At 36.6% G+C, this 25,155-nt stretch overlaps 1 non-coding gene across 1 annotated transcript; it reads right to left on the bottom strand.

The window, feature by feature from the left end:
- Nucleotides 1-24,382: 24,382 nt before the first annotated feature.
- Nucleotides 24,383-24,485, bottom strand: LOC118022620. Its single transcript, XR_004682535.1, has one exon. It is a non-coding gene; the product is annotated as a U6 spliceosomal RNA (small nuclear RNA).
- Between the last annotated feature and the right edge of the window lie 670 nt (nucleotides 24,486-25,155).

The following is a 25,155-nucleotide window of genomic DNA, read 5'->3' as shown; positions in this document are numbered from 1 at the left end:
TAAACATAATGGGAAGGAGTAGAAGTAACTAAGGAGTAGAAAAGCAGTGGAATACAACTGACAAATGTAGGTTGTGCCAATGAAAAACATGTCACATAAATTTTTATAGCTGATGATTAGAAAAATGGAGTTTGCCCTCCTTTAATCTAATAATTAAGATCTGACACAAGTAGCCAAATAATCACTTTTGTAGAGCAGTCCAATATTAACTGAAACCGAGTTGATTTTAAAGCACACAGTACTTTCACAACCCCTTCAAAACCAAGAAAACTAACTCCCTCTTGTTGGACCTTGTCCCTCAAACCAATTTTACTCCCCAAAACTGCTGAGACATGGGTCTTTTTTTTTCCACCACTTTCTCACCCTCTCGATTGTCTTTTATTCTAAAAGCATGATGACTGCTAATTATCTAGTTTAAAAATTATTTTCTCGAGTGCTTTTACATAAAAAGGGGAGTCAAAACTCATTTCTTTTGAATTTTGCTTGTCTTATTTTTTTTCCAGTCCTACAAGTCTTCTTTAAGTCTACAAGAATCGATAGACTCTCAAATTAATTTTTTTCAAACTCCATCATCTCTTTTACCGCTTAACTCCAGACTGTTTGAAAACTCTTACTTTGATGGTAGTTGCTTTTTTTTCAGTCCTTTACTCCCATTACCGTGTCTTCCATTGATACGATTTCACTTCCATTGTTTGTCTCTCATGGCCTAGTCTTCTACTTCTTTCTTTCCTCTTCTATCTTTTTTTTTTTTTTTTTTTGGTGGTAGGGGTGGGGAGGAGATCCATTCTAAACATTTCCATAATCTTTTTCACCCATTTCTTTCACTGAGCGCCTGTGGGAGAGGCTGGAGTAGCACTGTATGGTATAAACAAGAATGCATAAACAGTAAGGAACAGCTTGTTGGTCTTTCTTGGATGAATGGGCCAATGATTCTTTTTAAGGCTGAATTAAATACTGCAATTGTTAATTAATTCTCCTGATAAGAAATAACTCAAAGCAAAGCATGACTAGATAATGTAGCAGTAATACCCACTCTTGACAATACAATATTAATCTCAAGGTTTTTGCCCTCATTTTCAAAAGCTTTATAAGAACTGAATTTATTAAAATTTCAATTCTTTTTCCTTTTTAATGGTTTCCTTCCTCAGAATATAGAAGTTACTGGTGACTAAAGTGAAAAAATGTTAAGAAACTAAGAAAGTACTTTTTCATAAGAAAAGATTCTAATAGGTAGAATAATTTTTTCTTAGTCTGTGACTCATACCAATACTAAGATTCTATAAAAATAAGACCTGTTTCTTAGCCTTAATTCTTTAATGTTAGCCTGTGAAATAATCAATGTAGAATACTAAAGGTGTTTTTAATTTCCTTCTTTAGTTCCAATCTGTTTCCAAGGGAAGGAAAGGAAATGCAAAGATACAACATCTAGAGATGGAAGAAGCTCCTTTAAAATAGAAAGAGCCAGTGTTCTTAAAGAATATTTAAGCATTACTTCCTCCCCCCTTCTCCCGCCCCACCCCACCATACTGTGAGCTCACTGAGGAAAGAGCCCACAGTTTATCCATTTTGTGTTTGGTCTACCTGGCATGTTGCCTATGACATTGTAAGTGCTCAGTAAATATTTGTAAATATTTGTTGAATGAATGAAATGACTATAAACATTAAACATTTTAAATGGACACAATCCTAAGTGGATCAGACCGGTGATTTATTTAAGTTATACTCCAAAACACCAACTCATATTTTGTATAGTATTGGTGTTCGAGTCATGAGTGATTTAAAATTATTTGTCATAGACTATTCGTTCAATATTAATTTCCATCTTTCCCCAATGTACATGCTGAAAATCCTTCCTTTTCTTATTTTCCAAAGAGCTGAGGAAAATTACGTTAGTATCAGATCTTATAAGGTGAATTTCACAATCATAGAAACTCAAGAGCCTTATAATTAAGTGAGAAGCCTTGAGGACTAACAAAGATAGAATTAAAATGATACGCTAGCCTTCTAATCTTAGGGTAGTTCTTTATGATCCAAATAAAGCCTGGGTTAATGACAGATCCTGTGTTAGGCTGCTGAAGATCTCAGCATAATATGTACACATCCCAGGTTCACTGTAAGCCCATACATATTTTGCCAAGGGATTAATCTTTATTGAGAGCAAAAGAAATTCTGAAAGTTCTAATATAATTCGAGTCACTGGAGTTACCAAGCTTAATGTTTAAGAATATGGGATCTCCAGGAAGCCTTTTGAGATGTTTTTGCCAACAGCAAACAAATTTAAACACTCAGAGCCTCATTTTTTCTGTTCAAAACTACAGACCGCATAAGGGTGGAACGACTTCTAAATTTGGCAAAGCACCCTTTCCTGGTACTCCAGAAGTGAGTATCAATCACCCCAAACACGCCGATCGCACTAATCAGCAACCACATAATGAGTCTCATTGAAAAAACTTTAAGCTATTTCTTGTGTCAAGTTAGAAAAAGCTGGGGGAAAACATTCTCCTTTTGATTAAGCATCACAAATGAGAATTACATTTAAGCAAATGCTTTCTGTTAACTAATTTGGAGAACACACTGGAAATTAAAATTTTTACTGAGGATATGGGAAGAAACATGGAAAGAAACATGAATGTATTTATGGATGTGCCACCCTGGGATAAGTGAATATCTATCACAGCTAAAGATGACAGTTAATATTTACAAAAGGGATATATTTTTAAATCCAAACATCAATCCCCCAAGAGGAAAAGAAAAATGTAAGTGTATTTGACAGGCTCAAAAAACACCATTTTGATGCATTAAAAGCCCTTAATCAAGAGAAATACTAAATCAGGCATTCTTCTATAGGGACCAATCTCCCTAAAGAGATCTGTTAGAATTCAAGGGGGGTTGAAAATTTAGAGGGAAAAAAAGTACATTTTTATCTTCACTAATCTATAACTCAAATTTTAGCATTTCCTTCCCATATGAATGTAGGCAACCAATGACATTATTATTAGTAATATCAATGACTCTGTCCCCAACAGAAATCACAGATATTTTCATAGTGCCATATTTATATGTATTGAAGATACCTAGAACTTTTCTTCATATCACTGTTTTGAAATTACGACTGATACTAGACCAACTGCTAGATCTTGTTTGTTATTAACATTTAAAGAAGCATTATTTGTCACAAATATTTTCTTAATATTTTGACTATTCTGATATGCTTTGTCCACTATTTCAATATTTGACAATTTCAATATTATTTGTTCCCTATTTCAATATTTGGCCATGTCAATATAATTTATTCCCTATATAATATTATGCATTAAAAACATTATTGCAAGCCAGTATCCTTTGACTTTACCAGTCTGCAAAAGGTAAACATTCCTAAGCTAAACCACCAATGAGAGTTTGGAAAAATCATCAACATATTTTATACATATTTGCAATGAACATTTACCTGGCAGAGAAATGTCTTGGAGCATTCTCTACTATTTATATGTAATTATGCACTATAGTGTGAGTTTAATGGCAACACACTGATAAATAATAGTTCCTTATAAACTAATTTACTAATGAACGTTAGCTAGATATATTGTTTAAGCAATAAAATGAACTGCACATTTTGGAAAAACAGAATATTCCTTCTAACAGATTTTTTTACTCACTAACTTTATATTAGCTACTCTACAAGCCTGAGAAAAATTTTTGCATTTATACGAGGCAGTTTACCAAGCTTAGTCTTCATAACACAAGACTTTGGGAGATGATAGTAAAGAACTTGATTTTCTGAATTAAGAGTAGAGTTCTAATTATTCTATTTTTATATCTATTTTCCATATTGTCAAATGGTGACTACACTTTAAATATTGACATTGATATATTATAAATATCATGCTCCTTTATTTATTCATCTATCTTGTCATTCTTTGAGCCTCGCTGAATAAACTAATTGTGTTAAAGAATGAGTTCTTGGGGTCACCTGGGTGGCTCAGTTGGTTAAGCATCCGACTTCTTGGTTTCAGCTCAAGTCATGATCTTAGGGTCCTGGGACTGAGCCTGTGTCAGGCTCTGTGCTCAGTGGGGAGTCTGCTTGAGAATGCTCTACCTCTCCCTCTACCTCTAATCCCACTCTCTCCCTCCCTCCCTCTCTCTCTCTTTCTCAAATAAATAAATAAATCTTAAAAAAAAAAACTTTAAAAAGAAGAATTGGTTCTTTGCTCATTTTTATTATTTATTATTGTGAATTCCATTTCTTGCTCCTTTTTCAACATGTAACAAATGATTCTAGTGCTTTCAACGTTAGATTACTAAAAGGATGCTTTTTAACTATGACTTTATGGAAGTTTTAAAAATAGGACAACAAGACTTTTGGGACTTGTTACATAGATTATTGTCAGTAATGAGGTTTGGGGAAAAACAACTAGAAAAATGAAGTTGCCATGAACTCAGATGAGAAAGCAGATTTGGGGATTGGTGGCTGGACATATTTCACATATTAAGTTTGAGCTGCTTCTTACACATCCAAGTTGAGATGTCAAGTGGGTGGCTGGATATATGAATTCAAATTTCAAGGGAAAGAGCTACACTAATGGCATGAATTTGGGAGTCATCAGTAAAGATGGTAGACATGGGTCTGAATGAGATCATCCGTGGAGTGGGTATAAACATGAAAGACCATAAAAGAGAAGAGGTCCAAGGTCAGGATCCACAGAAAGACTAAGAAAGAGTATCCAGAAAGATAGGAGGAATGATTCTTCATTGCCTTTTCATTCCCTGATTTGGAGGCACTATAAATGTGAGCAGTTATAGTTCAGTCCTGGAAAATGCTGTAAGGATGATGTTGCTTAGTTCAAATATGTTTAAAGATGCTGAGAAGTGTACCATATGCAGTCCATTGATATTTTTCTTTGGTTTGAATTAAGACTTGCCGGCTGCAGAAAACTAAAAATACATCATGCTGATAAATGGACACCCTGAACACTTTGTGTGTGTGTTTTTCACAGTTTTCCATGACATTTTAACTAAGTGTGGAGGATATTGTTCTTCTTTCCTTACACTTGGTATGGCTAACGCTGAATGTGTGGGGATTACAATCATACCATGTGACAGATTGCAGTGTCACACATACAGGATTCTGCCTGCACTGCAGGGATGAACAGAAGGAAATCATGGCTAGGAGAGAGAAACTATTTATTCAGCTGCAAATAGCATAATAAAGTGGTAATGATAATTAAGAAAGTTACCAGGTGAAAGTCATGCTTCCTTCAGGTTCTTCACTCTTCACCATTACCTCAAAAATATGTATAGATAGCTATCTATATATCCTATATATCATATATCATATATAACATATATATATGCATATTGCTTCCAGGTATCTCCACCTTTATTAGAACAGACAGTTATAGTTGCAAAAATACTCTATTTAGGTTATTTTGTGTAAAGACAGCATTCAACAAAGGTTAACTTTTAGTTCGGGAAAAACTGATTTGCTTGGGAAATCAAGTAATGATTCCTGTACATAGGAAACATATATGAGGAAAAAAAAATAGAGATCATACATTGCTTATATAAAACTGTGCTTAAAATTTGGAAGCCAGATATAATTGATTAGAGAAGAAGTCCCAACGTCACTGTAAAATGATAATCATCTAGGATGTGGGATCGTGTGAGGTCTGCCCTTCTTGTTCTTCTTGGGCATTGAGCTCCTTTCTCTGAGCACATTCCTGGAGACAGATCAAGGAAAACAAGGAAGGCAAAGACACTATATGTCTTGGTTCTTCAAGTGGTATATAGCACTAGCCTTAAGAATTAAAAAAGAAAAAAAGGGGGGGTTGATAAAAGAGGCTTTTGGAGAGGGGCGCCTGAGTGGCTCAATCAGTTTAGCATCCGATTCTTGATTTAAGTTCAGGTCATGATCTCGAGGTCCTGGAATTGAACCCTGCGTGGAGCTCCATGCTCAGCCCAGAGTCTGCTTAAGGATTCTCTTTCTCTCTCTCTCTCTCCTTCTGCCCCTCCCCCTAGTTATGCTCTCACAGTCTCTCTCTCTCTCTCTTTCTCTCAAATAAATAAATCTTTAAAAAAAAAAGAGAGAGAGAGAGACTTCTGGAGAGTTTATGAAGTTAATTTCTTCATGCTTTCTCTGTCTCCCACTATGGAATCTTAAAGACAACTCAAGTAAGCAGATGACTTCACTCAGTTGTAGGGGGAAATGCCTCTCTCTGTTGCTCTCTCTCTTTCTGTCATTTTCATTCTATGGATGTTTCTGTCTCTGGCTCTGGCTCTCTTTCTTCCACAATCTCTCATCTTTCCCTGTAGTGATGTTGTTAAGTTGTTAGAATTAACTGATATTTTTCCAGATAAAATTTCCAATAGAATTTTATGGTATAAAACAAATTACACTACTTACTTCTCAGGTCAGGTACAGATAGATTTCTCAGGCCTCCTTTCATACTCAGTCAAGGGAAAAAATTTCATATGTATATTGAAGTATATTTTGTGCAGTAATAATTTGTTCTAGGTAGTGTTCAAGGAATGACATTTGAATTCTAAAGTTAGGTATACTGATCTGTGAATTGAAAACTAGTAACTAGAGATACCTGGGTGACTCAGGTCATGATCCCAGGGTCCTCGGATAGAATCCTGCATCGGGCTCCTTGCTCAGCAGGGAGCCTGCTTCTCCCTTTTGCTGCTGCTCCCCCTGCTTGTGCATGCTCTCTCTCTCTTTCAGTCTCTCTCTCTGACAAATAAATAAAATCTTAAAAAAAAAAAAAAAACTAGTAACTAGGCTCTCTGAACCCATATATTCAAAATGCATTTAAATGAGTTTGTGAAGAGTAACATCTTTCATTTTATTCTTAGATATTGCTCTTAATAAATATTAAGAATAATATGTTATTAACTAATTAATACTATATTAGTAATTAATAATGTATTAATACTTTAATATTAATAAATAATAGAAGAATAATTGAGCTTTACTCTTATGGCCTCTGTCCTTTTATAGAAATAATATTTTACAAATGAAAGCCAAAATTTATTTAGTTTTATATGTATTCTTCCAAGAAACAAAAATGAATAAACAGCAATTTATAGGAATTAGCAAGAACACATGGGAAAAAACTTTTATTTTATTTTATTATTTTACTTTTTATTTATTTTATTTTATTTTATTTTATTTTATTTAAGTATCCCTTTATAATCCCCTGGACTTCATGATAAAATTAGGTCAATGAAAGTGATACAGTTTAATGGTGTGGTCAAAAACACCCTGAGGAAATAAAAAGTCAACAATAATTCAACTTGTATTCAAGATTTATAGCCACGAACTTTGTGGCATTGAAGAAAATTCCATTAAGCATTTATTGCATCTCTTTTTCTCCCTGGAGGAAAACAAAGTATTTATCTCCCCTTACCATGATTAGAGAATTGTCACCTTTAAAAAAAACATTGTCCTTTGTCGCCAAAGCAGACACATAACAAGAAAATAGCAGAGCATTTTCTTCTGAACTTGGGAATTACATTTGGTGATCTCACCTTCACTGAATCATTTCCTGTAGGTATGCGGAGGTGTACTTCTGTTGAATGTTACTAAATGCCAGACACTGAACTGTGCACTTTCCCTACTTAAAGTGTTTCAACAACTTCATAAGAAATATTGTATTATTTTCATTTTCCAGAAGAGAACACGAAGTTTCGGCTAATTTAAATGACTTGTTGGATGCTACATTTTGAAGTGCTAGAACCAGAATTTGAACCTGGACCCAGAGGTGGAGATCTATATACCACGATGAATTATTTCATTTTTAAAATTATGTGTATTACTGTGTGTGTGTGTGTGTGTGTGTCTTGGGGATGGGTGGACAATCTATGCCAGCTAGCCAGAAGATCAGGGGAGTGTGCCTCTGTTATCCCTGATTCAGAAAACAAGACGAGTGAATAGAAGTGATGTTATGATTTTAAGCTTTAATGCAGCTGTGCTGTTGGGTAATTTTCTACTACGCATATGAGGGCAATGCCATAGGGATAGGAGAGGAGCAAAATGGAAGGATCTCAGGCCCTGAAGCTTTTAAGCCATCACTTGAGACCTGGACTCCTATTCAAAATATTCCTGAAAATATATTTGCATTACCCTAGAGCATATCCTAACTAATAAAGAACAGCACAGATTAAACATTAATTAACAGATTAAGCACTAACGATCTAAATTACAATCAAGGAGTCCCTGGATGGCTCAATGGGTTAAGCATCTGACTCTTGATTTCAGCTCAGGCCATGATCTCAGGGTAGTGAGATCGAGCCCCCGGTCAGGCTCCACACTGGGCATGGAGCCTGCTTAAGATTCTCTCTCTAAAAAGTATGTGTTATGGTGAGTGCTGTGAATTGTGTAAGACTGTTGAATCACAGACCTGTACCTCTGAAACAAATAATACATTATATGTTAAAAAAAAAAAAAAAAGAAGATAGTAGGAAGGGAGAAATGAAGGGGGGGAAATCGGTGGGGGAAACGAACCATGAGAGACTATGGACTCTGAGAAACAAACTGAGGGTTCTAGAGGGGAGGGGTGTGGAGGGATGGGTTAGCCTGGTGATGGGTATTAAAGAGGGCACGTAGTACATGGAGCACTGGGTGTTATACGCAAACAATGAATCATGGAACCCTACATCAAAAACTAATGATGTAATGTATGGTGATTAACGTAACATAATAAAAAAGAAAAAGAAAAAGAAAAAAAAAAACTAATGATGTAATGCATGGTGATTAACATAACATAATAAAAAATTAATAAAAAATAAAATAAATTGAAAATAAATTTAAAAACCTATTATGAATTTAAAAAAAATAAAATATATTTTTAAAAAAAAGATTCTCTCTCTCCCTCTCCTTCTGCTCCTCCTTCCATGCTCTCTCTTTCAAATAAATAAATTAAATAAATAAATAACAATCAATAAATTAGAAAAATAATAAAACTTCTTAAGTAGAAAAAAATAATGAAAGAGGAAATATTGATATCATGGAAGACAAGCAAAAAGAATAGAGAAGAGCAATGAATTAAAAGCCCTGTTTTATAAAAGTGCCACTAATGTAGGCAATATTCTGCCAATGTTGATCAGGAAAGAAAAGAGTGAGAGAGAGAGAGAAGTGATAGATAGGTGATAAGTAGCTAGATGAATAGATATTGAAAAGACTGTAACTCTATATAATATTAAGGATTTTAAAAACCTGTTAAAAGTATGAGACCCTTTATAATAAATTTTAAAATAAAATGTTAATTATCTAGAAATATGTTAACAAAATGTATTCATTATAAATAAAAAATCCATGTAGATCTATATCAACTAAAGATATATAATCATTATCAAAATATCTACATCAGAAAAAGCAACAGGTCCAGATGTTTTGATTGGTGTATTCTACTAAGTTATCAAGAAATAGAAAGTCTTTTCTTATAAATTTTATGAAACTAGTATGAATTTGCTAACAATTCTGCAAATAAATAAAGCCAGGAAAATGATTAGCAACTATCATTTATGAAATAGATGTAAACCTACTGCATAAAATAGCAAACTGATTCACATTGTGTGTGTGTGTGTGTGTGGTGTGTATATAGGTAAAAAAAAACCTTCATGACTAAATATGGTTTTTTTTCTTTTTTTTTTAAAGATTTTATTTATTTATTTGAGAGAGAGAGAATGAGAGACAGAGAGCATGAGAGGGAGGAGGGTCAGAGGGAGAAACAGACTCCCCACCGAGCAGGGAGCCCGATGCAGGACTCGATCCCGGGACTCCAGGACCATGATCTGAGCCGAAGGCAGTCGCTTAACCAACTGAGCCACCCAGGTGCCCCATGACTAAATATGTTTTATCCCAAGAAATTAAGATGATTTAAATTTAGAAAACACATTAATATAATACATCAACCTGACAATGTAAAGAAAAATCTGTATCAATAAATGCAGCAGTCATATGATAAAATTCAAAACAACTTATGAAAGAAACAATGAACAAAACAGTAATAGAAGGTCAGTTTCCTAATCCAATTGTTCCTATCTATCAAAAAGCAAATGAATTCAATGGCAGTGAAAGAAGCGTTCAGTACTTTAGTTATTTCCCCACATATCTACCTCTAATCCAGGTTTAGGCTAATGAGATATAAATGCAAGCTTTAAGTGGTAGCTTCCATGAGACTTCCTTAACAGACATCTGGCCCATGAGTTTTGACCTTTCTTTTTCTACTCTTCCTCCTTCCTGTCACTACTGATGTGGAGGCTGCTATGAATCAAGAGTGTAGGAGTGGGGAACCAGAAGGTCTGAATCCTTAACAATATGTAGCACCATATCAGCCCCAAACTGGCAGCTTCCAGACTTCTAGAAATGTAAGTAAGAAATAAACTTCTATTTTGTTTAAGCTGCTGTTACCATGACTGCTTCTTGTCAACCCTGTACATTACTAGCAAATGTAATGACAGAATAAAAAGAAATGAGATATAAATTATAAATATACCCTAGTTGAGATTTGGAGAGTTATATGATTATATACATAGAAAATCACAGATATTTATATTGCAACATCAGTGAGCTACTTTTTCATACCCATAATATTGTCAGAAACTAAAAGATCTGATAATACCAAGTGTTGAAGTCATGGAAACATACAAGCCCTCGTACACTGCTAATGGGAGTATACATTTTTTAAAACTATTTCATCAAGTTTATAGTTGGAATTCTTTTGACTTTAGGCAACAGAAATCTTATCTCAAATTGGCTTAATTAACATGTACATCTACTATCACCTGTGTACATAGTTTAGCTGAAAACCAGGCTTATGATGATCAGGGGCTCAACAAGTCTTCAAGAAGCCAGTTCTTTCCAGCTCTGTTTCTGCCATCCTTAATATACCAGCTTCTCTCCCACACTGGCCTCGCTCAGTGGCAAGAATGCTGCAGCTTTTCCAGAGATCTCATCCAGAAAGACATCTAGAGAAGAAAAGGTGCTATATTCCTGTGATTTCCTTTTAGGAGTAAGGAAACCATTTCCAAAAGTTTGTGTTTCTTTGCTCAGCATTGGCCATGTGCCCATTCTCAAACCAATTATTGTCAAAGAGAATGGAGTAGTTGGGGTGCCTGGGTGGCTCAGTCGTTAAGCATCTGCATTCGGCTCAGGTCATGCATGATCCCAGGGTCCTGAGATTGAGCCCCGCATCAGGCTCCCTGCTCGGTGGGAAGCCTGTTTCTCTCTCTCCCACTCCCCCTGCTTGTGTTCCCTCTCTCGCTGTGTCTCTCTCTGTCAAATAAATAAAGTCTTTAAAAAAAAAGAGAGAGAGAGAATGGAGTAGCATAATCATTATAGCAAGATTTTTAGTAGCAAAGGATTAAAGACTGAATATTCAGTAATAAGCAAATGGATAAAATTGTTTGTTATAGCATTATAATAGAATACTATATAGTAATACTAATAAGAGTAACAGGTAACATTTAGTGAGGTGTTACTATGTGCTAGGTACTCCTCTAAGCACTTGCTAAATATGTATTTATTTTTCCATGGAAGAGTGGGCAAAACCCTACATTTAAACTAGTAATTTCATCCTATTGAGATGATACCCATAAGATCAATGAAAATTAAAAGGTCTGGTATAACACGTGTTGGTAAAGATATATGTTATGTGTGAGTATGTATATACATATACAAATATTTGTAAATATATATATGGAACATTGTAAATATATATATGGAACATAAACTTCAAATACTAGTTATAAAAGTTTAATTTAACGGCTGGGTTGCTCAGCCGTTAAGCGTCTGCCTTCGGCTCAGGTCGTGATTCCAGGGTCCTGGGATCGAGCCCCGCATCAGGCTCCCTGCTCCGCGGGAAGCTTGCTTCTCCCTCTCCCACTCCCCCTGCTTGTGTTCCCTCTCTCGCTGTGTCTCTCTCTGTCAAATAAATAAAATCTTTAAAAAAAATAAATAAATAAAGCATGAAGAAATTAAATATTTACCCAAGAACATGAGGCTATTAAGAGGCAGAGATAGGATTTGAGTCCAGAGAGTCTTTAAATAGCAGTTAAAATAAATAAATTAGATCTACACACATGTATCAATGTGGACAATTTTAAAAGCATAATCTTGAGTAGATGGTAGCCTTTCAACATAAAAGGAAATATAAGAATAGATTAAGTTTGCCAAGGGGGGTTAGATATTAAGAGTTCATTTGGGAATAGGTTGTTTTGAAGGTAAGATGATGATAAATCTTGATCAATGATGACACCCCACAGTCATGTATATGGCTATCCAGAAGACAATCAAATACAAACATTTCAAAAAAGGTTTTTGGATCTGGATAGCTGACAGTTATCAGGTAGTAGTGGAAACTGCAGGTGGATTTAAAATGTGAAAAGAGGGAAGTAAGAAAGAAAGAGTCCTAAGTTTGGGGAGAAAGGAACCCGGAAGGGAGGTTGATAAAGAATAACAGAGTAGTAATGGATGAGAGTCCTGTCTCAAATATGATAAAGGGTGAGCTTCAAGAGCATTATGGCCAATAAGGTCAAATGCTACCGAGAGTGGTGAAAATACTTGGCACATCATTGAGAACATTAGTGAAACCACTTTCCAATGCAGTTATAGTTACAAACCTGCATCCATCCTTTGAAGAGTCAATAGGAATGAATAGAAGGGTATATAAAATGCAGCCTATTTTTTCAGAGGAGCTTGGTCAGTGAAGAAAAAGTGAATGTTAGAGGATCAGGCAGGGGGAATGAAGGATTTTTTCAGTGGAAAAGACATGGTAATATTTTTAGTTTGTGTGAAGAGTCAGTAAAGGGAGACATCTAAAATACTGGAAAGATAAAGAAGGGTAGGACTTATTGTAGGAGCAACATCTGGAAGAAGATGGGAAGCAGTGGATCAAGAACACAGGTGGAGAATTTAGCCTTGAACGTGAGAAATAATGAGGAAGTGAATAAGAGATCTCCCAGATGAGAAGAGAGACAGATGGAACAAAGAAAGGAGAGAAATGAGTTTTGTCCTGCTGTGTTTCCAATCAGCTTTTCCCAGAAGGGATACTTGGCAAGGAAAACAGGAAACAGACAGGTGGTCCAAGGTCTATTGGGTAAAGTTAATATATAGTTGCTTGATTATTCAGGTCTGAGTTTTAGGACAAAAAAAAGTAGATTAAAAGCAATTACTGAAAATTTATGAATCACATCCAGTTGCTCAGACACCAGTCTCCTGACCCGAATTTCTTCTTCCCTTAGTGAATGGAGCTGGAATGTTGCCTATATGGAGGCCATTCTGAATTTACACCAAAAAAAACAAACAAACCAGAAAAGAGTTAAAGAAAAGTCTCACCAGATGTCAGCACCAAAAGCCACCTAGTGATCATCCACACAAACCCTGTTTCACAGAGAAAAAACAAATCTCGGAAGTGTGCATGATAGCTCCAAGGTCATCAAATTATTGATTGGTGGAGAGCTCATGCTTTATTTTCATCGAACACATGATGTATTTTACTTCTTTAATTCATTTATTATTTGCTTCCTCCCATGAGAATGTGGTCTCCTTGAGAGCAGGGATTTTTGTCTCTTTTGCTCACTGCTGTTACCTCAACCCTCAAAGTGTACCTGGTGTTTAGAAGGCACTTGTTCATTATTTGTTAGTGAATGGATTGCACTTTCTACTTACCCATTACAATTTCAAAAAGAGCACTTCAAAGTGAAACTGACACTTCAAACAACCATGTCCATGCAAATAATTTTTATTAACTGCTTCTTCATTGGGTGGAGAAAGCTCTGGGGTAGAGCAGAATTCAAATCCAAGACTACCCAGTCTCACAGCCAAATGTTAGATGAATTAGACCCATTCAGTTAGTTCTCCCTGAAAAAAAAACTGAAGGGATTTTTTGTGGCAAAAAAACAAAATAACAATAACAAAATAAATGAAAACCAAATCAATATTATACAACAAACTATATAGAGTTCACACAACAGTGAGCCTCGTGGTGTATTCCACATTTATATCTTTATCCATATTTTTATGTCTATGCCCATGTTTATGCCACCCAAGATAAATATGGTAGAAAAGATTCACTGGGTCTGTTGCTAGGGGAGCGTTATGAAAATTGTAACTTCTTATGACCCTTCCTCTGCTGAAGAAAAATCTCTATTTTGGGGTTTTGTGTGAAAAAAAAAAAGATGAGAAAGAAACACTGTGAAGCAGGCAGCTACCAAGAAGAGTGTTGGTCGATGCTGGGTGAATTTGAGAGAGGTTTTTCCTACTGTCTCTGAAGTGTAATCCTTTTTTTTTTTCTTCAGGAGTCATCTCCAGAGACAGGATGGAGAAACATTCTGAATGAGGATGTGTCCATCTCAGGGGAAGCATATGAAACCGTAGAAGCAGCTCACACAACAAAGCATTTGTTTGTGAAATTAGGTAAGAGAATCCCATGTTATGGTTGTGAGAGATGCAACTGAGTGTTTAACGATTCGCATTGCCTGAGGCTTTCTAGTATCTTTTTTGTAGCCCAAATTCTTAATAGAAAATGTACAGATTAGTATAATCAGTGCATTAAACTTTATAATACATATAATAGGATGTCAAATAGGATACTTAGGTTCTAGAATTTTTGCAAAGATCCAAAGCCAAAAACAAATATACCTCATGTTCTATACTCAGAAAGCCCACTACCTTCCTACCAGGTATTAGTGACAAGAGCTAGTTCAGAAAATACCTAGTCACCAACTCTCCCCACCTCTCCCCCACCCCTAGTATTATCCCACCGAAAGTAAGGCGAGGGTTGTGTGGGAGAGAGAGGTGGTAAGTCGGGAAAGAGCAGAGTTTGGGTAAGAATGAAAGCAGCACTCTTCCCTTTCTAAAACACAGTGGGAGAACTCCAGAAGGATCACATAAAGATTGACAGTTCCTGCCAGGGGAGCCTGGCAAGCCAAATATAGCAGGATGTGTGCTGGGCTGCAGAACACAAATGTCCCCGTCTGTGCCATCATTAATGCTGAACATAGTCAGAGAGACTGGATTTGGGAAGAGCGTCTGGGAGTCTGAAGCATACATCCTTATCCTTTTTGGTCCTCCTCATCCATATAAGGAAGAATAAGTGTGTCCCTGAAGTTTGGAAGTATACACCAATGCGGTGTGGTCTTGAGCTTTCTGTAGCAGAAACACCTATATTAGCAACACTTGAAGGGATGGTGGCACAGTGTACCTGGGAGGAAAATGGTGGTAACCCTACTCCATCTCTATTTCCCATAATCCTCTGAAATGTGATGGGGACTCTGGTAGTTTCCAGAGCTTCATGGAAAGGAACATGAAGGGCAGTAGAAGAGGGTGGGCTTTGGGGCTGCTAGGTGGTTGCTGGGCCAATTTTGTAAGGCTCAATTTAGAGAAAAAGTTGTGATACCCAATCTGCTGTAAAAGGAAAACTGCCCTGGGGAGGAGAGGGGGATGTAACTATTTGAATAAGGGCAAATTAATGGAGTTTCAGAGACAATGTCATGTCACCCACGTTTCTGCCCAATTAAAGAAAACATTCATTTTCTTCTCAAGCCCTATTCAGCAAATAACTTAGTATTTTTGCTTTATTTTTCCATCAAAGTAGGAAAAGGATAAGTCTCTCTTTATTGCTATAATAGGTAAGAAAACACAGAACCCAGAAGCAGATAGCCAAAGAACACAAAATACCTAAAGAAGGGAAAGATCAAGTAGAACTTTAGGATCACCAAAAACAAATAAGCAATTCTCAGAGTACTAAGGAATTAATGGGAAAAATCATGCCAGTAATTTGGAAAAAACAAACTTCCTAAGGAACACCATTGATAAAAGCTTGGTACACAAGCAGAAAAGAAGGGTTGTCTATAACTAATAATAAGGGCTGAAATACAAGTAAGCAACAACCTGGAACAGGTAGGTGTGGGCAAAGTATGGTGTAGGAAACACCAAGGAGAGTTCGGAGAATTTGGGTAATGTATGAAGAAAAAAATCAGGATACGTCCTATGGTAGATTGTATTTTCCCAAGATGAACACCACCATTGGATCCATGCCCTGTTCTCCATTTATAATGACATTAACAACCCTTCCATCAAGTGATAGAATCTCTATCCCCTCTCCTTGGACCCAGGCAGACCTTTGTGACTGATTTGTTCATGGAACACAACAGAAGTAAGTTCTGTATGACTTCCAAATCTAGGTTAGAAAAATTCCTTGTTTTTCTACTTTCTTCTCTTGGGACACTTGCTCTGTAAATCCAGACACCTTGATATGAGGAGGCCAAGAGGAAGCCTCTGGAAAGGCACACAAGATGGGACCCATACCAAGAGGAGCTGAATCCCCAGGCCCTCAGCCTCCCCTGAGCTCCAGCTGACAACTAACATCAAATTGCCAGCCATGTGAGTGAGCCATTCTGGAAGTGAGTCATCTAATGTCCAGTTGAGGGGATGCCACATGAAACAGAGATAAGCCTTTCCCACTGTGCCCTGCCCAGATTGCAGATTCTGCGCTAAATATGTGGCGGTTGTTTTAAGCCACTAAGTTTGCCAGAGTGGAATGGGCAATAAATAACCAGAACAAGACCAGAAAGGGAATTGTTTACCTAGCCAAAGCTAGCTGACTTTCCACAGTTCTTTGAAAGGAGGAATTGAAAATTTCTATCAGTACTCCATTTTGTATAATAATACAAATATGACAATTATGTCATTTCCCCCACACTTTATTACCTCCTTAATAGTGTATGTGTAGAGAATTCTCACTTCATTATATAGGCTAGGTGTTCTCAATAATTATCTTGGCAGTCCTTACTAAATTTTGAATTATACTTTAAATAAAAGTATAGTTTTAGTTGAATAGAATGTTCAATTTCAAACAACATAATGGTTAATAACCTGTTGCCCCAAAGGGGCACAGTGCATAAGCAATACTCTACAAAATTGTGATTTGCTCAGGCTACTTTTTGATTAGGTGAGTAACACACTACAGTTATAAAGATTGTTGTGTGGGAAAAAGAATGCTTCCTGAAACATTTTTCCCAAAGCAGAGTGGTGTATTTCCAAGAAGTATAATCCAGACCCTCTGTGTAACAATAGTGAGTACAAGGATCCATTAAGTGTGTCTTTGTAAAATATACATAGCACATAATTTATTCATTTAAACATACTTTAGAAAATATTTATTTGAGAACCACTGTGTGCCAACATAAGATGAGACATAGAATAGACAGAGGTGAATGAAACACATTGGTCCCTGATGGGACACTAAGATGGTAAATATATATAGATAGATAGATGGTAAATATATAAACTGAAGTAGATAAAAGAGATAGCATGTCAAGGTGGGATGGGGGTGGGCAAGCAAGGTTGCTCTTTTATATAGGATGTTCAGGAAAACCCTCCTGATGCAGTAACATTTGAGCAAAGAGTAAATCAGATAGCTACCTGGGAGAAGCATATTTCATGTTAACGGAAGGGCAAATGGAAACACCACAAAATGAGAGCAATCTTAGTGCATTCAGAGGGCTCAAAGACACCATTGTGGCTATAATAGAGCAAGCAAGGTGCTGAGTGGAAAGATAAGCAGTATGGTTGGGAGAGACCAGTCATGCAGAAACGTGAGATATAATAGAGACATTGAAAAGGATTTAGCTCAAAGAACAAATATTGTGAAGATGTCAATGCTACCTAGAGCAATCTACACATTTAATGCAATCTCTATCAAAATACCATCCACTTCTTTCAAAGAAAGGGAACAAATAATCCTAAAATTTGTATGGAACCAGAAAAGACCCCGAATAACCAGAGGAATGTTGAAAAAGAAAAGCAAAGCTGGTGGTATCACAATTCCCGACTTCAAGCTCTATTACAAAGCTGTCATCATCAAGACAGCATGGTACTGGCACAAAAACAGACACATAGATTAATGGAATAGAATAGAGAGCCCAGAAATGGACCCTCAACTCTATGGTCAACTCATCTTCGACAAAGCAGGAAAGAATGTCCAATGGAAAAAAGACAGGCTCTTCAACAAATGGTGTTGGGAAAATTGGACAACCACATGCAGAAGAATGAAACTGGACCATTTCCTTACACCACACACAAAAATAGACTCAAAATGGTTGAAAGACCTAAATGTGAGACAGGAGTACATCCAAATCCTAAAGGAGAACACAGGCAGCAACCTCTTTGACCTCAGCTGCAGCAACTTCTTCCTAGAAACATCACCAAAGGCAAGGGAAGCAAGGGCAAAAATGAACTATTGGGACTTCATCAAGATAAAAAGCTTTTGCAAAGCAAAGGAAACAGTCAACAAAACCAAAAGACAGCCGACAAAATGGGAGAAGATATTTGCAAATGACATATCAGATAAAGGGCTAGTATCCAAAATCTAAAAGAACTTATCAAACTCAACACCCAAAGAAGAAATAATCCAATCAAGAAATGGGCAGAAGACATGAACAGACATTTTTCCAAAGAAGACACCCAAATGGCCAACAGACACATGAAAAAGTGCTCAACATCACTCGGCATCAGGGAAATCCAAATCAAAACCTCAATAAGATACGACCTCACGCCAGTCAGAATGGCTAAAATTAACAAGTCAGGAAACAACAGATGTTGGCGGGGATGCAGAGAAAGGGGAACCCTCCTACACTGTTGGTGGGAATGCAAGCTGGTGCAGCCACTCTGGAAAACAGTATGGCGGTTCCTCAGAAAGTTGGAAATAGAGCTACCATACGATCCAGCAATTGCACTACTGGGTATTTACCCCAAAGATACAAATGTAGGGATCCAAAGGGGTATGTGCACCCCGATGTTTATAGCAGCAATGTCCACAATAGCCAAACTATGGAAAGAGCCAAGATGTCCATCGACAGATGAATGGATAAAGAAGATGCGGTATATATATATATATATATATATATATATATATATATATATATATATATATATATGTATATATATATATACAATGGAATATTATGCAATTATCAGAAGGATATGGAATATTATGCAATTATCAGAAGGAATGCAATCTTGCCATTTGCAAAGATGTGGATAGAACTGGAGGGTATTATGCTGAGCAAAATAAGTCAATCAGAGAAAGACATGTATCATATGACCTCACTGATATGAGGAATTCTTAATCTCAGGAAACAAACTGAGGGTTGCCAGAGTGGTGGGGCATGGGATGGATGGGGTGGCTGGGTGATAGACATTGGGGAGGGTATGTGCTATGGTGAGCACTGTGAATTGTTTAAGACTGTTGAATCACAGACCTGTACCTCTGGAACAAATAATACATTATATGTAAAAGAAAAAAAGAAGATAGTAGGAATGGTAAAATGAAGCAGGGGAAATCAGAGGGGGAGATGAACCATGAGAGACTATGGACTCTGAAAAACAAACCGAGGGTTCTAGAGGGGAGAGGGGTGGTGGGATGGGTTAGCCTGGTGATGGGTATTAAAGAGGGCATGTATTGAATGGAGCACTGGATGTTACACGCGAACAATGGACCATGGAACACCACATCAAAAACTAATTATGTAATCTATGGTGATTAACATAATATAATAAAATTTACAAAAAAGAAAGGATCTAGCTTTTATTGAGTGATTATAAATATACATATATGTTATAGAATGAGTGATTATAAATATACATAATATGTTATAGAATGAATGCTTGCACCTTCCCCAAAATTAATATATTGAAGTCCTAATTTGGAGATGGAGCTTTGGGCAGGTAATTAGGGTTAGATTAGGCTTGGAGGGTGGAACTTTCATGATGGAATTACTGGTCTTGTAAGAAAAGCAAGAGAGAAATTTCTCTCTTTCTCTGCACTCACGTACCAAGGAAAGGCCACGTGAGGACTTAGCAAAAAAGCAGCTGTCTACAAGCCAGGAAGAGAACCCTCACCCAAACCCAGCCCTCCTGGCACTCTGATCATGAACGTCTGACCTCTAAAACTATGAGAAAATAAGTCCTTGTTGTTTAAGCCACCCGGCCTGTGGTATTTTGTTATATATATATATGTTATATATATATATATATATATAAATATATATATGCTATACAGTACAACTACAGTGTCAAATCGGTTTTAAGCAAGCCTGAAATACAATTTTCTTTGAAAATATCCTCTTTTTATTCTCTTCTCACTTCCTCAGTCCACTTTTACTAGCTTTCTGGTAACAAAGGTGCTAATTGTGCAGTTCTTTGCCTAAAATTGCCTAATGATCGGTTTCAATTACAACTTTTCCAGTTGTATTTCTAAAATGCTAGTTTTCTGAAATTTGAGCAAAAACATGAGCTTTGGGAGGTGTGTCTCTCTGCTGATTGAAATGTCTTTTGTTAAAGTATTTTACAAACTGTGTCACAAAAATTAAAATAAAAAGTCTTCTCTAATATGCGTATTACAATTTTATTGGTAGGGATTTTATAGATTGCCCTGGCTCTAAGAAGAAAACAGTATTTTCTTAATTGAGTGAGAGATTCTTGTCCATTATATGGAATTCCTTCTGTCTATAGTTATTGTTTGCTTGCTTGCTTACCAATTAATTGAATATTTCTCTTATTATCAGATGTTTCCTTTGGTTAAAACAGATGGGGCTTCTGACTTTTCTTTTGGGGGGTTAGCTATCTAATTTCATACATAAGAGACTATGAGGCAGAGTTGAATTTTGCCTGCCAGCACAGGCTCTCAAGAGCCAGTGACTTTTTTGCCTCTCCTGGCTCCATTTTATGTTCAGGTAGTTTCTCCTGAGTTCTTTAGAAGTCCCACGTCATCTCTGTGATTATTGCCATGTTTGTTTTCTCTAGGTTTCTGTCTTTGATTTTTGCAGGAGTGCTCGGCACCACAGGATGGTAAATCCTTTAAGGATACAGAGACTCATTTCACTTCCTGGAGCACCTCTTACTCTCATTTCCTTCATCTCTTTCCTTGTTCCTTGTGTCACTTGTCAGCACTGCTTCCTCCTCCTGTTCCTGCTCCATCCCCTCCCCTTTTCCCTCTTTCCCTAGTCTTTCTCTTCTCCTTCTCTTTTCTGTCATGTCCAGCATTTGTATTCAGGCTCCTTGGCTCACGTTTTTTCTAGATCTCTGTGGGATTTTCACCAACCTTCTGCAAGATGGGTGGGACTGTTTATCATTTCTCAGTCAAGACTGTTTTTAGGAGGAGAAATAATTGCCTTCTTGGCATTCATCTCCAGTAAACAAACACAGAAGAGGCAAGCAAACCAACAAGCCTGGGGGGGGGGGGGGGGGGTTAGGGCAGAAATGGTTCTTCGGACCTCTGCTCTTGAACTCTTAACTATGAGCAGAGGTTCTGTAAGAAATCTGTAATGTTGTCAAATCCAAAGAGCAGGGAGATTATGAGTTAACATCTGGGCCCATAACATTTCTAAGAATGAGATGATATATCATTTGGGGGAAAAACTGAACTCCTCCTATAAAGAACGTGGCTCACCTTGTGCGGTACTTCCCCCACAGACATAAATGTGATATTTATGTCCTAGGGAAAGCAAGGTCACAAAAATAAAGTGAATTGACGGTATTATAGAGACTCAAAAAATACATTTTTTCCAACTTTGTTTGGATTCTCCATCTTTCATGGCAGCTTTGGTTTTTATGCTTATGAGTCATAGTAAGAAAATTTCAAAACAAAGCTGACAAGATTTATGGAGATTTCATTCCCTTATTTTTAAAAGAAACACTTTTATTGGAGGAAGGTAGGCATTCATCTCTCTCATATGTCGTTGTCTCGATTGCATTGGGCACGCACCATAGCAAAAATGTTCATCTGGTTGTTTACAGAGAAACAAATAATCCTATTAAGTTTAGACTAGAAAAATTTAAAGAGCCACATAATTCTGAACTTTGGAGTCAAAGAGATCTGGCTTTACCTCTTGTTCCCTGTGTGTCCACAGACAACTTACTTAAGCTCATTGAGCCTGAATTTTCCTATCTAGAAAACCAAACTAATATTTGTTTCTAACTCTTAGGGTTATCATGAGAATTCAGTGAGGCAATAGCACATAGGGCACAGTTAGCAGCATGCCTGGCACGGAGTAAAAGCTCAATAAATACTAGATCATATTATTAGAATGTACTGTTATGGTCATTTTGCATTTTCATTGTCTATGACTTATTAACAGCAGTAGGTAGTATATTTTCCTCCACTACTAACTGGAAACCTCAGTCAATTCACTTAGCCTTCTGTATCCCTCGTATGTATATATCCTCCTAAATGAGATGTTCTTTACATATAGAGGATTATGACAGCTACTTAACTCTCCATATGCTATTTTTAGATCTGCATTTTATTGACCAAATGATAATATTTAATGACAGTGGTTCTGTGACATGCTAGTTCTATGGTTTGAGTTACAAAAGGAACTTTAGGGTGCTATGGATCTGCTCCTTTTCCCTCATCACACAAACACATTCTTTGTGATTACTGTTGATGATATCCAGAATCTGTATTAAATTAATACATAATGACAATAACTCATTGTAATATACAACCTCTTATAACACATAGTTTTGACCTTACTAATTTCCAAATAAAAATAACTGTCTTTCTGTCTCTGTCCCTTCTATCTAATAACTGAGACCTTCATATATGTAAGTTAATAATAGAATCCAGTTGCTAGTGTTCTGCTAACTAGAAATTAATTATGTACATATTGTTTTGCTTCTTCTGAGGAAGACTGAATTCAACTGAGTTTAAAATGTCTTGACCAAACAAAAAAGCAGAAAATAGTAACTGGTAAAACCAAGATTCAACATTGGTCTGTCAATCACAAAGGAAGTGGCTTTAACTATCACATATGACCATACAGTGTATGGATCACTGCTAAGGAAGATTTTTTAGGCAGCCATTATAGGGAAAGATATTCCCCAAAGTGAACAATACCAAACTGTGGTGTATGTGGTATTGCTTTCCTTTCCCATGCATTATTCAGGTGGTTGTTGACCCATAGGGGCTACACCTGTTACTCTACAGACAGCCTACAAATCTTACAGTATAAATAATAGAAGAGCTTGATGGATTCTTGTGAATTTGCACACCATGCCAAGTTTCCAGCAATCTAACTCTACCAGTTTCTGTGTTAGTTGACACAGGGTGGAATATTTACACTGCTGATTTCTCGGAAAGGTAGGAAGAGCTGTGTGGAAATAAAGGATCATTTATCTCATCTATTGGCTGGAGCCTGTATTTTAAAAATGTAGGCTAGATGCATTCTTAACAGATAATCTTTAAATCATCCCAGCTGCATTTGAAATATGGAGAAACCACAGGAGGTGGTATATGTTCAAGTGGCTACAGACATTTGCTGGGGCTGTTTTTTCGCATGTGTGTGCAAAGCTCCAGAGCAAATGCAATTTGTCTTCCAAAAATGACATTATACAGCTTTACATGAACTTGGCATGAGTTAAGGCATCTTTTGTGCTACACGGTTAGTATTTAGATACAGAAATTAGTCATGAAAGATGTAATGCAGTTATTTATAGATGACTGCTTTGCTAAAATAATTTTGGTTGCATACAAGAAATCCTGTCTTCTCCAAATTGTGTCAGATTTTCACTGTCTTCAGATTATACTTCAGAGCATAGCTTCAATGGCTTATCTACACACATACACATGCACACACACACACACACACATACATACACATATACCCCTTGGGGTCCTTGGTTAAGAATTAGAGAGTAGTGACTTGGCTCTTCTGCAGGAGAGCTTCTTTGCTGAACATCTCAGATCCTAGCCCTTGGGTGTCCCATTTCTGGAATTCCTTCACAGAGCAGTTCAGTCTTCTTGATGTGGTGCTAGTTGGTGTGGCTTCTGGGGAATATGCCTCACTTAGTCACATGACTAAAATGAGACAGCCCAAATCTGCTATTGCCAATTACTGATAATACCATCAAGGCAAGTCTTTGTTTAGAACTTTGGAACTTTTATTTGATGCATCAAGATGACTTGATAGAATTGTGACAAATTCCTCTCTACTAGTTCATTAAATAATATTCTTGCTCTATATTTGTATTTTGATGATTTGTTACTAAAGTTTAAATGAACGTGTTAAAAACATCAGAAAGAAAAATTCACCTGGTCCTCCCCACTTGGATTTGCCAATGAAAAAGCCCCATCCAAAATCATTCCTTTCCACTATTTTCTATCTCAGCTCCCTTTTTATTTACTTCATAGCATTCATTCATCACAATTTGTAATTACTTTACTTCTTTTACATCAACTTCATAGAGCACAGATCTTGCCTATTTTTTTTTACCATTGGACCAAGCAAGCACTCTGAATGGCAAAATGAAGTCCCTCAATAAATATTTATTGAATTAATGAGTGAAGTATATTCTTAGTCCCCTTTATCTATTTCACTCCAAACTATGGAATATTTCATGAATTGCATGTCATCCTTGTGCAAGGGCCATGCTAATCTCTGCATCATTTCAATTCTAGAGTATGTGCTGATGAAGCGAGGACTATCCTATAAGATTTTAAGACATATATTCTAAAATGCAGGTCCTGGGTTCTGAGCTGGGTGTGCTTTCACATAGCTTTATAAATAATGTTTGAGAGGGCAAACAAGAGGTAGACTTTAGAATATATAAAAATATTTTTCCACAGACAGCCAAGCTGAGAATGGTAGACTTTCAGTGGAAATATTGGGGAAAGGAAGGAAGGGAGTTTGAATAAGTATGGGAATTACATTTGCTTTAATCTAGCCTTAATATATTAAGTTAAAATTCCATACTGAGTTGGAGAAAGAATAGTCTTAATATTAAATAAAAAAGTGGTTTTGCCACTGTTAAGCCAGACTCTAGAACAAGTATAGACAATAGCAAAATCCTTGATCAGGAAATTGGCCTTGAGTTGGTTTCTTCTTCATGGGTCCTGTTCTCTTATAGCATACATTTTGAGATTATAAGCAGGTCTCGGTCACCTATGTAAGTGCTAATGACTGAATCAAAATGGTGCCTATTGATTGTCAAATCTATGCTATTGACTTCAGAGTCAATATTAAATGGGAAAAAATGGAAAGAAAGCTACTGGGCAAAGTGAACTATATTAATCTTCCTCAGGGCAAATGTGAGCCTGCTCATCATGCAAGTAAATAGCCATCTTACAAGTACTTATGTAAAAGGGTATTTAG

This window comes from Mirounga leonina, unplaced genomic scaffold (genome assembly GCF_011800145.1).
Source record: "Mirounga leonina isolate KUSES-001 unplaced genomic scaffold, KU_Mleo_1.0 Mir_176, whole genome shotgun sequence".
Lineage (NCBI taxonomy): Eukaryota > Metazoa > Chordata > Mammalia > Carnivora > Phocidae > Mirounga > Mirounga leonina.
The sequence above is the reverse complement of the archived record's forward strand: the minus strand, read 5'-3'. Positions and strand labels throughout refer to the sequence as shown.